General features: G+C 44.9%; 2 protein-coding genes across 3 annotated transcripts in view; both read right to left on the bottom strand.

Annotated features, from left to right (window-relative positions):
* Positions 1–11,863, bottom strand: part of LOC111964645 (protein PTHB1-like) — a 164,450-nt gene that overhangs the window by 108,716 nt on the left and 43,871 nt on the right. The window lies entirely within an intron of this gene.
* LOC139022591 (protein PTHB1-like) overlaps positions 1–11,863 on the bottom strand; it is a 135,350-nt gene that overhangs the window by 13,473 nt on the left and 110,014 nt on the right. The window lies entirely within an intron of this gene.

Raw genomic sequence — 11,863 nt, forward strand, 5'->3', positions numbered from 1 at the left:
CGGTTGAGTGTGTATGTATCGCGAGTAGTACGTCGGTGTACTGTCTGGATGTGGTCGAGTTTGTGATCTCATCAGTAACACGTGTGATTGTAGTTAGAAGAGCAATAGATATCGGTTAGAACTGCTGGACCGGTTGGTCGCGGTTTAGTTTGGTCTCTGTTCTAAAACGGTTGGTCGCGGTTTGTATTTGGTCTCTGTTCTAAAACGGTTGGTCGTGGTTTAGTTTGGTCTCTGTTCTAAAAGGACTGTTGGTCGCGGTTTAGTTTGGTCTCTGTTCTAAAACGGTTGGTCGCGGTTTAGTTTGGTCTGTTCTAAAACGGGTCGTGGTAAGTTTGGTCTCTGTTCTGAAACGTTTGGTCGTGGTAAGTTTGGTCTCTGTTCTAAAACGGTTGGTCGCGGTTTAGTTTGGTCTCTGTTCTAAAACGGTTGTCGCGGTTTAGTTTGGTCTCTGTTCTGAAACGGTTGGTCTGCGCGTTTAGTTTGGTCTCTGTTCTAAAACGGTTGGTCGTGGTTTAGTTTGGTCTCTGTTCTAAAACGGTTGGTCGTGGTTTAGTTTGGTCTCTGTTCTAAAACGGTTGGTCCGGTTTATTTGGTCTCTGTTCTAAACGGTTGGTCGCGTTTGGTTGGCTCTGTTCTAAAACAGTTGGTCGTGGTTAAGTTTGGTCTCTGTTCTGAAACGGTTGGTCGTGGTTTAGTTTGGTCTCTGTTCTAAAACGGTTGGTCGTGGTTAGTTTGGTCTCTGTTCAAACGTTGGTCGGGTGTTTAGTTTGTTTGTCTCTGTTCTAAAAGTGTGGCGTTGTTAGTGGTCTTGTTCTAAAGTCGGTTCGCTGGTTAGTTTGGTCTCTGTTCTAAAACGGTTGGTCGTGGTTAAGTTTGGTCTCTGTTCTAAAACGGTTGGTCGCGGGTTAGTCTGTGCGTTGTCTAAAACGGTTGGTTCTTTTAAAGGTCGTTTGTGTTTGTTCTGCGTTGTTCTAAAACGGCCGTATTTGGTCGCGTCTGATAGTGGCGTTCGTCGTGTTTTAGTTTGGTCTCTTTTCTAAAAACGTGTTGGTCGCGGTTTAGTTTGGTCTCTGTTCTAAAACGGTTGGCCTTTGGCTCTGCGAAAGGTTCTTAGTTTGGTCTCTGTTCTAAAACGGGTGTGGTGTTTGGTCGTGTAAGTTTGGTCCTGTCTAAACGTTGGTCGTGGTTAGTTGGTCTCTTTCTAAAACGGTTGGTCGCGGTTTATTTGGTCTCTTCTAATCTGTTTGGTCGCGGTTTAGTTTGGTCTCTGTTCTGAAACGGTTGGTCCGGTTTAGTTTGGTCTCTGTTCTAAAACGTTGGTCGTGGTTTAGTTTGGTCTCTGTCTAAAACGGTTGGTCGTCGTGGTTTAGTTTGGTCTCTGTTCTAAAACGGTTGGTCGCGGGTTAGTTTGGTCTCTGTTCTAAAACGGTTGGTCGCGGTTTAGTTTGGTCTCTGTTCTAAAACAGTTGGTCGGTGGTGGTAAGTTTGGTCTCTGTTCTGAAACGGATCCAACGGTTGGTCGTGGTTTTAGTTTTGGCTCTGTTCATAAAACTTGGATCTGTGTAATTGAGATCTACTCGTTGCGGTAAATAACGGAGCGTATTTGGTTTCCTGTCTTGGCCCTCCTATGGTTGTGACGATTTACAAAAGGGAGTACTTATCTGGTTCTCTTTACAATTCCGGACTGGTGAACCAAACTTCTAGTCCCTTAAGCAAGGGTTTTATTTTGGTTCTCAGCTAATTTTATACGCTTACAATTCACCGTGGAAAAAAAGCCAAACCTCTCAGAAATTAGTCTGGACAGATCTTTTTAGCTATCTGGATACTCACCTCGCGTCTATGAAAGACGGAATAATGTATTACGAAACATTTCCCAGTCTGGTTTTTGGACCGGTCTGATGTTAGATACTTTGGGTCTCTGTTCTAAAACGTTTTGGTTCTCGTCTGCTCGGGTTTAGGTTGTGGGTCTTATATTGTGGCGTGGAAACAAGTGACCTTTTGTTCAGTTGCGGGCTTTAACTTGATTCTCATAAGTGTCTGCTGTGCTTGAGTACAATTCGTGTCCTCGTGCTTTTTTTGTCTGCGCGTTAGTAACGCTTTGCTGCTCTGTGACTGTTACCGTTTGAGACACCAACGGGTCAATCACCACATCTTTTGGGTCGTTTAGGGAGATTGGAAACTCAAATTTGGTTTTAGGGTCTTTACGGTCTCATGTTTCTGAAACGTACGGACAAGAGTTCGTTTGCCTGGTTTGGATGCGATCTGTTGGGGTTAAGTTTGGCTTGAGCATCTTTGTTCTGGAATACGGTCCTTATGGAGCGTGGTTGGTTAAGTTTTTGGTCTTTAGTAGGTGCTTGAAACGTTTGGGTCTGTGGTTTTAAGTTTGGTCTCTCTGTTTCTTGGAGAACGGTGCCCGGTAACCGATACTGAAACGTTTGGTCGTGGTTAAGTTTGGTCTTTGTTCTGAAACGTTTGGTCGTGGTTAAGTTTGGTCTTTGTTCTGAAACGTTTGGTCGTGGTTTGGTCTACAGTATATTCAATCACTGCTGGACCGTTGTTGCTGTTCAATTTCAGTAGACTTGTTTTATTTTATGGTTTTATCTACGGAACCATTTGTTTGTTGTCAAAAGAACTAGAGCATGCACCAAAACACCGTTGGATGTGGTTTGAATGTGTTAGACCATTGTGAAGTGTAGTGGTTCAAAAGATCATTTGGTTGTGGTTTGGTCTCAAACCTTGCAAATTGTTTGCTTGTGATACGATCTCTAGTAGTCCCTCTTTCTCCCCAGCCCAGAAGGAAGTGCACTTCCTGGTTTTGAAGTCCAAAATCAAACAGCTGTAAATCAAACAGACACCTGATCTACTTTTACAGCCTAACCCTGTCCCAACCACAAAGTCAACACCAAGGCTTTTTTCTCCACTCTTTATGATGTCAACATTGTAAAAGTAAGGAGAGGAGGGAGATCGTTGGAAAAGACGATTAAACGTTTTATGGTTGTACTGTTGAGCAATGAGAGAGATATGGCCACACACTGACACATTGCCAAATTTGATAATGCGCACACACACACACACACATGCGCGTGTGCACACGCACACACAGAAAGAGAGAGTGAGGCAGACGGAGACATACAGAGACAGCGCTCTCTAAATGGGGTTTAGCCTAGGAATTTCTAACCGCTTTAAGTAGTTGAGTATTAAGTAGAGCTTTAGCTAGCAGAGAAGATCCCATTCATTCAGTGATAGTAGCTCTGCTCTCCACTTCAACATCTCTCCCCTCTCTTTAAGTCCTACTGGAATAGATCTCCTAACCACAAGGCATAACTGAAATCCTCCCAAAACAGCTGAGAAAGGAGGCTTCAAACACAAGACAAGATACATCTGTTTCCACCATCAGAAATGGCTCCCAAAGACAGATTCGGATATAGGAACAAAGGTATTCTCAGTGGACTTGGAACTTGGAAGGGGGGGGGGGGTGTATTTTAGGACTGAAAAGCTTCCATTTCTAGAGTGTTAATTAGAGACGTTGATAGGAGAGGAGATTCTGGGAGAGAACACACACTTAAATACATGTACAGAATACAGTCAGACACAACAACACCCCCCATCCCCCATCATGCATGCACGCACACTGTAAACTCTCCTTCCAGACTCATATTAAACATCTCCAATCCAAAATCGGCTTTCTATTTCTCAACAAAGCCTCCTTCGCTCACACCGCCAAACTTACCCTAGTAAAACTGACTATCCTACCGATCCTCGACTTCGGCGATGTCATCTACAAAATAGCTTCCAATACTCTACTCAGCAAACTAGATGCAGTTTATCATAGTGCCATCCGTTTTGTTACTAAAACACCTTATACCACCCACCACTGCGACCTGTATGCTCTAGTCGGCTGGCCCTCGCTACATATTCGTCGCCAGACCCACTGGCTCCAGGTCATCTATAAGTCCATTAAAGCTCCGCCTTATCTCAGTTCACTGGTCACGATAACAACACCCACCCGTAGCACGGCTCCAGCAGGTATATTCACTGCGATCATCCCAAAAGCCAACACCTCATTTGGCCGCCTTTCCTTCCAGTTCTCTGCTGCCAGTGACTGGAACGAATTGCAAAATCGCTGATGGAGACTTTTATTTCCCTCACCAACTTTAAACATCTGCTATCTGAGCAGCTAACCGATCGCTGCAGCTGTACATAGTCCATCTGTAAACAGCCCACCCAATTACCTACCTCATCCCCTTACTGTTTTTATTTATTTACTTTTCTGCTCTTTTGCACACCAGTATCTCTACTTGCACATGATCATCTGATGATTTATCACTCCAGTGTTAATCTGCTAAATTGTAATTATTCGCTCCTATGGCCTATTTATTGCCTACCTCCTCATGCCTTTTGCACACAATGTATATAGACTAATTTTTCTCCCTACTGTGTTATTGACTTGTTTATTGTTTACTCCATGTGTAACTCTGTGTTGTTGTCTGTTCACACTGCTATGCTTTATCTTGGCCACACACCTCAGAGCCTGCTTGCATAGCATCCCGTCAACAACCCTGCACCCCAGTAGTACATCACAATCACATTCCCCTGACATTCACTTTATCACAACATATGGTTTTTCTCCACTGCAAATATATTCAGTGGGGGAACGTTCAAGATCGCCTAACTGTTGCCAAAAACGCCTGGTTCCAGCCGAGTAGCTAATGTATTCAACACATAGCAGGGAGAGGGGAGTTTGACTAGTTCGGAGAGAGAGAGACCACAGCAGAACCCGAAACAGAGCTGAGACAGAGCTGCATTTCCTGACAATATGTAAAAAATATTAAACAATTAGAGAGTGTCATTTCACCAAATTTGCAACCCTTATTCAAGGCTCCAAAGACCTCTCTGATGAGAGTAGGCTACCTGTCCTGTTGGGGGAGGACGCAGAGAGCTGTGGATTGGCAGCAAACTACATTGCTGCCTGCCATAAGAAGAGGGATGGTGTCTGACAGACCAACCAACCTGCACATGTYYTCTATGCCTCTGTTATTGTTCAACATATGGTTATTTTGACCCTTGATTATTTTTGTTACTGTTGTCCCGTTGACACTATTGATTAATATTATAAATCTCCAAAGTAAGCTTTGGCAATATGTGCATTGTTATGTCATTCCAAAAAAGCTAATTGAATTGAGAGAGAGAGAAACAAAAGAGAGAGAGAGAACGAAAGACAGGGTGAGAAAAACAGAAGAGAGCGAGAGAAAGAGAGAAAGAGCAAAAGAGGAGAGAGAGGAAGATAGAAAGAGAAAGAGAGCGAGAGAGAAAGCGAGAGAGATAGGGAGAGAGAGAGAAAGAAAGAGCGAGAGAAAGAAAGAGAAAGAAGGAAAGAGGAAGATAGAAAGAGAAAGATAAGGAGAGAGAAAGAAAGAGCGAGCGAGAGAGGAGAGAGAAAGATATAGGGAGAGAGTGAGAAAGAGTGAGAGAGAGCGACAGAGAGAAAGCGAGAAAGATGAGAGAGAAAGAAAGAGCGAGAGAGAGAGAGAGACAGAAAGAGCGAGCCAGAGAGAAGAAGAGAAAGATATAGGGAGAGAGAAAGAAAGAGAGAGAGCGATAGAGCATGTAAGTCTCTGACTAATGTGAAAACATGATGGTGGGTTGGATGTGTTCCCTAAATGAGACCTGTTCCTCAGCCTGTGTTTTTCCTGCCCAGTGTGGAGTGGAGACTGGAAGTTCCATATAAAACGTGATAAATCAGGAAGTGGAACTGTGGTGTGTGTAAGTGTGTGTGTAGTGATCCCGATAGCAAATGTGCTGAATGGGAGTGTGTGTGGTGTGTGTGTTGTGTGGTGTGGTGTGTGTGGTGTGTGTGTGTGTGTGGTGTGTGTGTGTGTGTGTGTGTGTGTGTGTGTGTGTGTGTGGACGCAAAGGTATCAATCTTCTGTGGTGGGAGAGAGAAGATATGTATAAACACATGCATGCACACACACACCACACAACACCACTGAAATAGATGACAGTGAAAACACACAAACAAGAAGGCCACAACATCTAGTTCATTCTATGATGAACCTCAAGTAGAAGACCTAAAGCTTTGTTACTGACACAGACAGAGATAAAACAAAAGAGAGAGAGAAAGAGAGCGAAACAGAGAGATAAATAGGAGAGAGCAACATTACACCCACAACACCAAACTGTAAAGCAGCCCAACATTTGACCTAATGACAGAGCAAAGCTAACAGTTGTAGGAGTAATGAAAGCCATGGATAAACAGTACTGACTGAACTGATACCATCAGGTGCTGCTTGACAGGGTGTGTGTGTTGCACGTGTTCATGTGTGTGTGTATGTGAGAGCAAGGGCCAAGAGCAGCTTTTAAACCAGAGTCTCAGCAGGCCGCCCAGGTGATGTCATCAGAGCGAGACACAGGGTCAGGTGAGGAGAGGGTGAGGGATGAGAGGGAGAGATGAGGAGAACGCAGGAGTATGTGTGTGTGTCATAAGAGATAAAATATTCTGTATATCCTTCAGTCACAAGTATAAGTACAAAATAGCTATATATCAGGGAGTACTGTACGTTTGTGTCTGTGTACTGTGTGTTTTTTTCAACTGTCAGGTCCCACGCACATATTGGTAGTGGGAAATCACCCAAACTACAAATCCCATCCACTTTTATATCAACGCCTGGAATAGGGTACTGCAAGGCCATGAAGTGGGCTTGTTTGTGTGTGTGTGTGTGTGGGCAGTCTCCGGGGAGACGGTTGGCGCGGTGTTTGTTGGAAACGTAAACAACTTTTGCGTTTACAGCCGATTGAAAAACCAACATCTTTGGGGTTGTAACAAATATCTGTTTACATAAAGTGACAGGGCTTTGGTCATACAGGAGTCGCCTGAACTCTTGTGTGTGTGTGTGTGTGGGTGTGTGGTGTTGTGTGTGTGTGGGTGTGTGTGTGGTGTGTGTTGTGTGTGTGTGTTTTGCGCAGAGAACAACGGTGAAAGGAGAGAGACCGGACGACATGAATCCTGTCAGCTCAATACTGGACACACACACACACACACACACACACACACACACTAGAATCCTGCATCAGGTCGGATACACACCACAAAAATAAAATAAACATTGAAAATAAATAAAATGAGCTGGCGGGTGGAATGAAAACATTGATCTCGCGGATCAGAACAATTATATGTGCTGTCAGAATACTTTTAAATCAATAATGGGCCTACACTTTTTACAAACCCAGGAGCTTGTTGTGTTACATTGTGTCGAAAATTTCATTCTGTGAGCGGCGAGGCTTCCATCCATGAACGTATTGAGAGAGTGTAGAGCAGGGAACTGTCCATTGTTTGTGTGGTGCTGAAACATTCAAATTTTGTCTAAGCGCAGAGATATATTCCCTCCCCGCACGGTGAATAGGCAACGACAAGTTGCCAAGCTGACTTTCTCTGCTAACCTGCTCATGCGAAAATGTGTAACGTAGGGCTACCTGGAGAAATAAAAAGAAAGGTTATGATGGGAATAGGCTACACCATCGTGAAACAGGTGCTGGTGTGAGTGAAACCCGGATTGTAAGGACAACAACCCGGTAATGATACACAGCGGCAAAAAGTGAAGCAGGTATTTGTTTATGATAATTCAATTAAATATCAGTCATTATTAGCCTGCATTAATTCAAGCTTTTGTTTATTTAGACCATACGCAGGTCTAGACCATACGCAGGCCTATACCCATACCCAGGTCTAGACATAGCACCATACCAACGCAGCCTAGACAGGCTAATACGAAGCCAGCCATAGACGCAGGCCTAGACCATACCCAGGTCTATGACCCAGCATACGCAGGCCTAGACCATACGCAGGCCTAGACCATACCAGGTCTAGACATACGCAGCGACCATACCACTAACCCAGGTCTGACATACGGCAGCCTAGACCATACGCAGGCTAGACCATACCCAGGTCTAGACCATACGCAGGCCTAGACCAACGCAGGCCTAGACCATACGCAGCCTAGACCATACGCAGGCCTAACAATACGAGGTAGACCATACGCAGTCTAGACCATACGCAGCCTAGACCATACGCAGGCTTGAGACATACGCAAGGCTAATGAATCACGCAGCGTGCCAACATGCGCAGGCCTAGACCATACGCAGGTTTAGACCATACGCAAGGTTTAGACCCTACGCAGGTCTAAGACCATACGCAGGCCTAGACCATACCCAGGTTATAGTACCATACGCAGTCGTAGACCATACGCAGGTTATAGACCATACGCAGGTCTAGTACCCAATACGCAGGTCCTAGACCAATACCCCAGGTTACGAACACATACGCAGGTCTTAGACCATACGCAGGTCTAGACCATACCCAGGTTTAACCATACGCAGGTCTAGACCACATGACGCAGGTTTAGACCATACGCAGTCTAGACCATACGCATTTAGACCATACGCAGGGTACTAGACACATACGCAGGTTTAGACCATACGCAGTTCTAGACCATACGCAGGCCTAGACCATACGCAGGTTTTAGACCATAGCAGTCTAGACATACGCAGGTCTAGACCATACCCAGGCCATGACCATCGCAGGTCTAGACCATACCCAGGCATACCATATAGGATCGAACCATACGCAGGTCTAGACCATAACGCAGGTCTAGACCATTACCCCTAGCCTACCAGTTAGACCATACGCAGGTTAGACATACGCAGGTCTTAGACCATACCAGGTCTAGACCATACGCAGACCTACCAGGCACCATACGCCAGGATCCTTTAGACCATACGCAGGTCTAGCAACCTTACGCAGGTTTAGACCATCGCAAGTCTAGACCATACGCAGGTCATAGACCATACCCAGGTTTAGACCATACGCAGGTCTAGACCATACGCAGGCCTAGACCATACGCAGGCCTAGACCATACGCAGGCCTAGACCATACGCAGGTTTAGACCATACGCAGGTCTAGACCATACGCAGGTCTAGACCATACGCAGGCCATATAAAGAGTAAACCGGTGCGGCTGGTAAAAATGTAAATATGCCTATAATAGCCTATTAAATAAATGTAGCCTATTTTTGCAGCCTATTGTGCATTCGGAAAGTATTCAGACCCCTTCACAGTTTCACATTTTGGTACATTACAGCCTTATTCTAAAATTAATTATATATTTTTTTCCCTCATCAATGTATACACAATACCCAATAATGACAAAACAAAAACAGGTTTTTAGAATTTTTTGCAAATGTCTTAAAAATAAAAAACGGAAATATTACATTTACAGAAGTATTCAGACCTTTTACTCAGTACTTTGTTGAAGCACCTTCGGCAGCGAWTACAGCATTGAGTCGTCTTGGGAATGACGCTAAAAGCTTGGCACACCTGTATTTGGAGAGTTTCACCCATTCTTCTCTGCAGATCCTCTCAAGCTCTGTCAGGTTGGGTGGGGAGTGTTGCKGCACAGCTATTTTCAGGTCTCTCCAGAGACGTTCGATCGGGTTCAAGTCCGGGCTCTGGCTGGGCCACTCAAGGACATTCAGAGACTTGTCCTGAAGCCACTCCTGCATTGTTTTGGATGTGTGCTTAGTGTCGTTGTCCTGTTGGAAGGTGAACCTACGCACCAGTCTGAGGTCCTGAGCGCTCTGGAGCAGGTTTTCATCAAGGATCTCTCTGTATTTTGCTCCGTTAATCTTTTCCTCATTCCTGACTAGTCTTCTAGTCCCTGCCGCTGAAAAACATCCCCACAGCATGATGCTGCCACCACCATGCTTCACCGTAGTGATGGTATTGGCCAGGTAATGAGCGGTGCCTGGTTTCCTCCAGACGCTTGACATTCAGGCCAAATAGTTCAATCTTGGTTTCATCAGACCAGAAAATCTTGTTTCTCACGGTCAGAGAGTCTTTTAGGTGCCTTTTGGCAAACTCCAAGCGGACTGTCATGCGCCTTTTACTGAGGAATGGCTTCCGTCTGGCCACTCTACCATAAATACCTTATTGGTTGAATGCTGCAGAGATGGCTGTCCTTCTGGAAGGTTCTCCCATCTTAACAGAGGAACCCTGGAGCTCTGTCAGAGTGACCATCAGGTTCCTGGTCACTTCCCTGACCAAGGCTCTTCTCCCCCGATTGCTCAGTTTGGCCAGGTGGCCAGCTCTAGGAAGAGTCTTAGTGGTTCCAAACTTCTTCCATTTAAGAATGGTAGAGGCCAGACCCCCCCGAGTAGAGCAGCGGTCTAATGGCACTGCATTCGCAGTGCCTTGGAGCGTCACTACAGATCCACATTCGATCCGGGCTGTGAAGCAGCTGGTCGAGACCGGGAGACCCATGAAGCGGCGCACAATTGGCCCAGTGTCGTCCAGGTTAGGGAGGGTTTGGCCGGCCGCATGGCTCTCGACCTTCACCTCTCCCGAGTCCGTACGGGTAGTTGTAGCGATGGGACAAGACTAACTACCAATTGAATATCACGAAATTGGGGACTAAAAGGGGGTAAAAAAGTAAAATAAAATTAAAAAAGACAAGATGAAAAAAACAAGTATGAAAAGGTAGAGCCACTGACATGTTTTGGTACCCTTCCTCAGATATGTGCTCGACACAATCCTGTCTCTGGAGCTCTACGGACAATTCCTTTGACTTCACGGCTTGGTTTTTGCTCTGACATGCACTGTCAACTGTGGGACCTTACTGTATATAGACGGGTGTGTTGCCTTTCCAAATGATGTTCAATCAATTGAATTGACCACAGGTGGACTCCAATCAAGTTGTAGAAACATCTCAAAAGATGATCAATGGACGGATGCACCAGAGCTCAATTTTGAGTCTCATGGCAAAAGCATCTGAATACTTATGTAAATAAAATAAAAATCACTTTTTTATTTTTAATACTGTGCAAACATACAGTGGGGCAAAAAAGTATTTAGTCAGCCACCAATTGTGCAAGTTCTCCCACTTAAAAAGATGACGAGAGGCTTTAATTTTCATCATAGGTCACTTCAACTATGACAGACAAAATGAGGGAAAAAAATCCAAGAAAATAACATTGTAGGATTTTAATAATTTATTTGCAAATTATGGTGGAAATAAGTATTTTGGTCAATAAAAAAGTTTCTCAATACTTTGTTATATACCCTTTGTTGGCAATGACAGAGGTCAAACGTTTTCTGTAAGTCTTCACAAGGTTTTCACACACTGTTGCTGTATTTTGGCCCATTCTCCATGCAGATCTCCTCTAGAGCAGTGATGTTTTGGGACGTTTGCTGGGCAACACGGACTTTCAACTCCCTCCAAAGATTTTCTATGGGTTGAGATTGGAGACCGGCTAGGCCACTCCAGGACCTTGAATGCTTTCTACGAAGCCACTCCTTCGTTGCCCGTGCGGTGTGTTTGGTATCATTGTCATGCTGAAAGACCCAGCCACGTTTCATCTTCAATGCCCTTGCTGATGGAAGGAGGATTTCACTCAAATATCTCATGACATGGCCCCATTCATTCTTTTCTTTACACGGATCAGTCGTCCTGGACCCTTTGCAGAAAAACAGCCCCAAAGCATGATGTTTCCACCCCCATGCTTCACAGTAGGTATGGTGTTCTTTGGATGCAACTCAGCATCCCTTTGTCCTCCAAACACGACGAGTTGAGTTTTTACCAAAAAGTTCTATTTTGGTTTCATCTGACCATATGACATTCTCCCAATCTTCTTCTGGATCATCCAAATGCTCTCCAGCAAACTTCAGACGGGCCTGGACATGTACTGGCTTAAGCAGGGGACACGTCTGGCACTGCAGGATTTGAGTCCCTGGCGGCGTAGTGTGTTACTGATGGTAGGCTTTGTTACTTTGGTCCCAGCTCTCTGCAGGTCATTCACTAGGTCCCCCCAAT

This window comes from Salvelinus sp. IW2-2015, linkage group LG6.1 (genome assembly GCF_002910315.2).
Source record: "Salvelinus sp. IW2-2015 linkage group LG6.1, ASM291031v2, whole genome shotgun sequence".
NCBI classification, from domain to species: Eukaryota; Metazoa; Chordata; class Actinopteri; order Salmoniformes; family Salmonidae; genus Salvelinus; species Salvelinus sp. IW2-2015.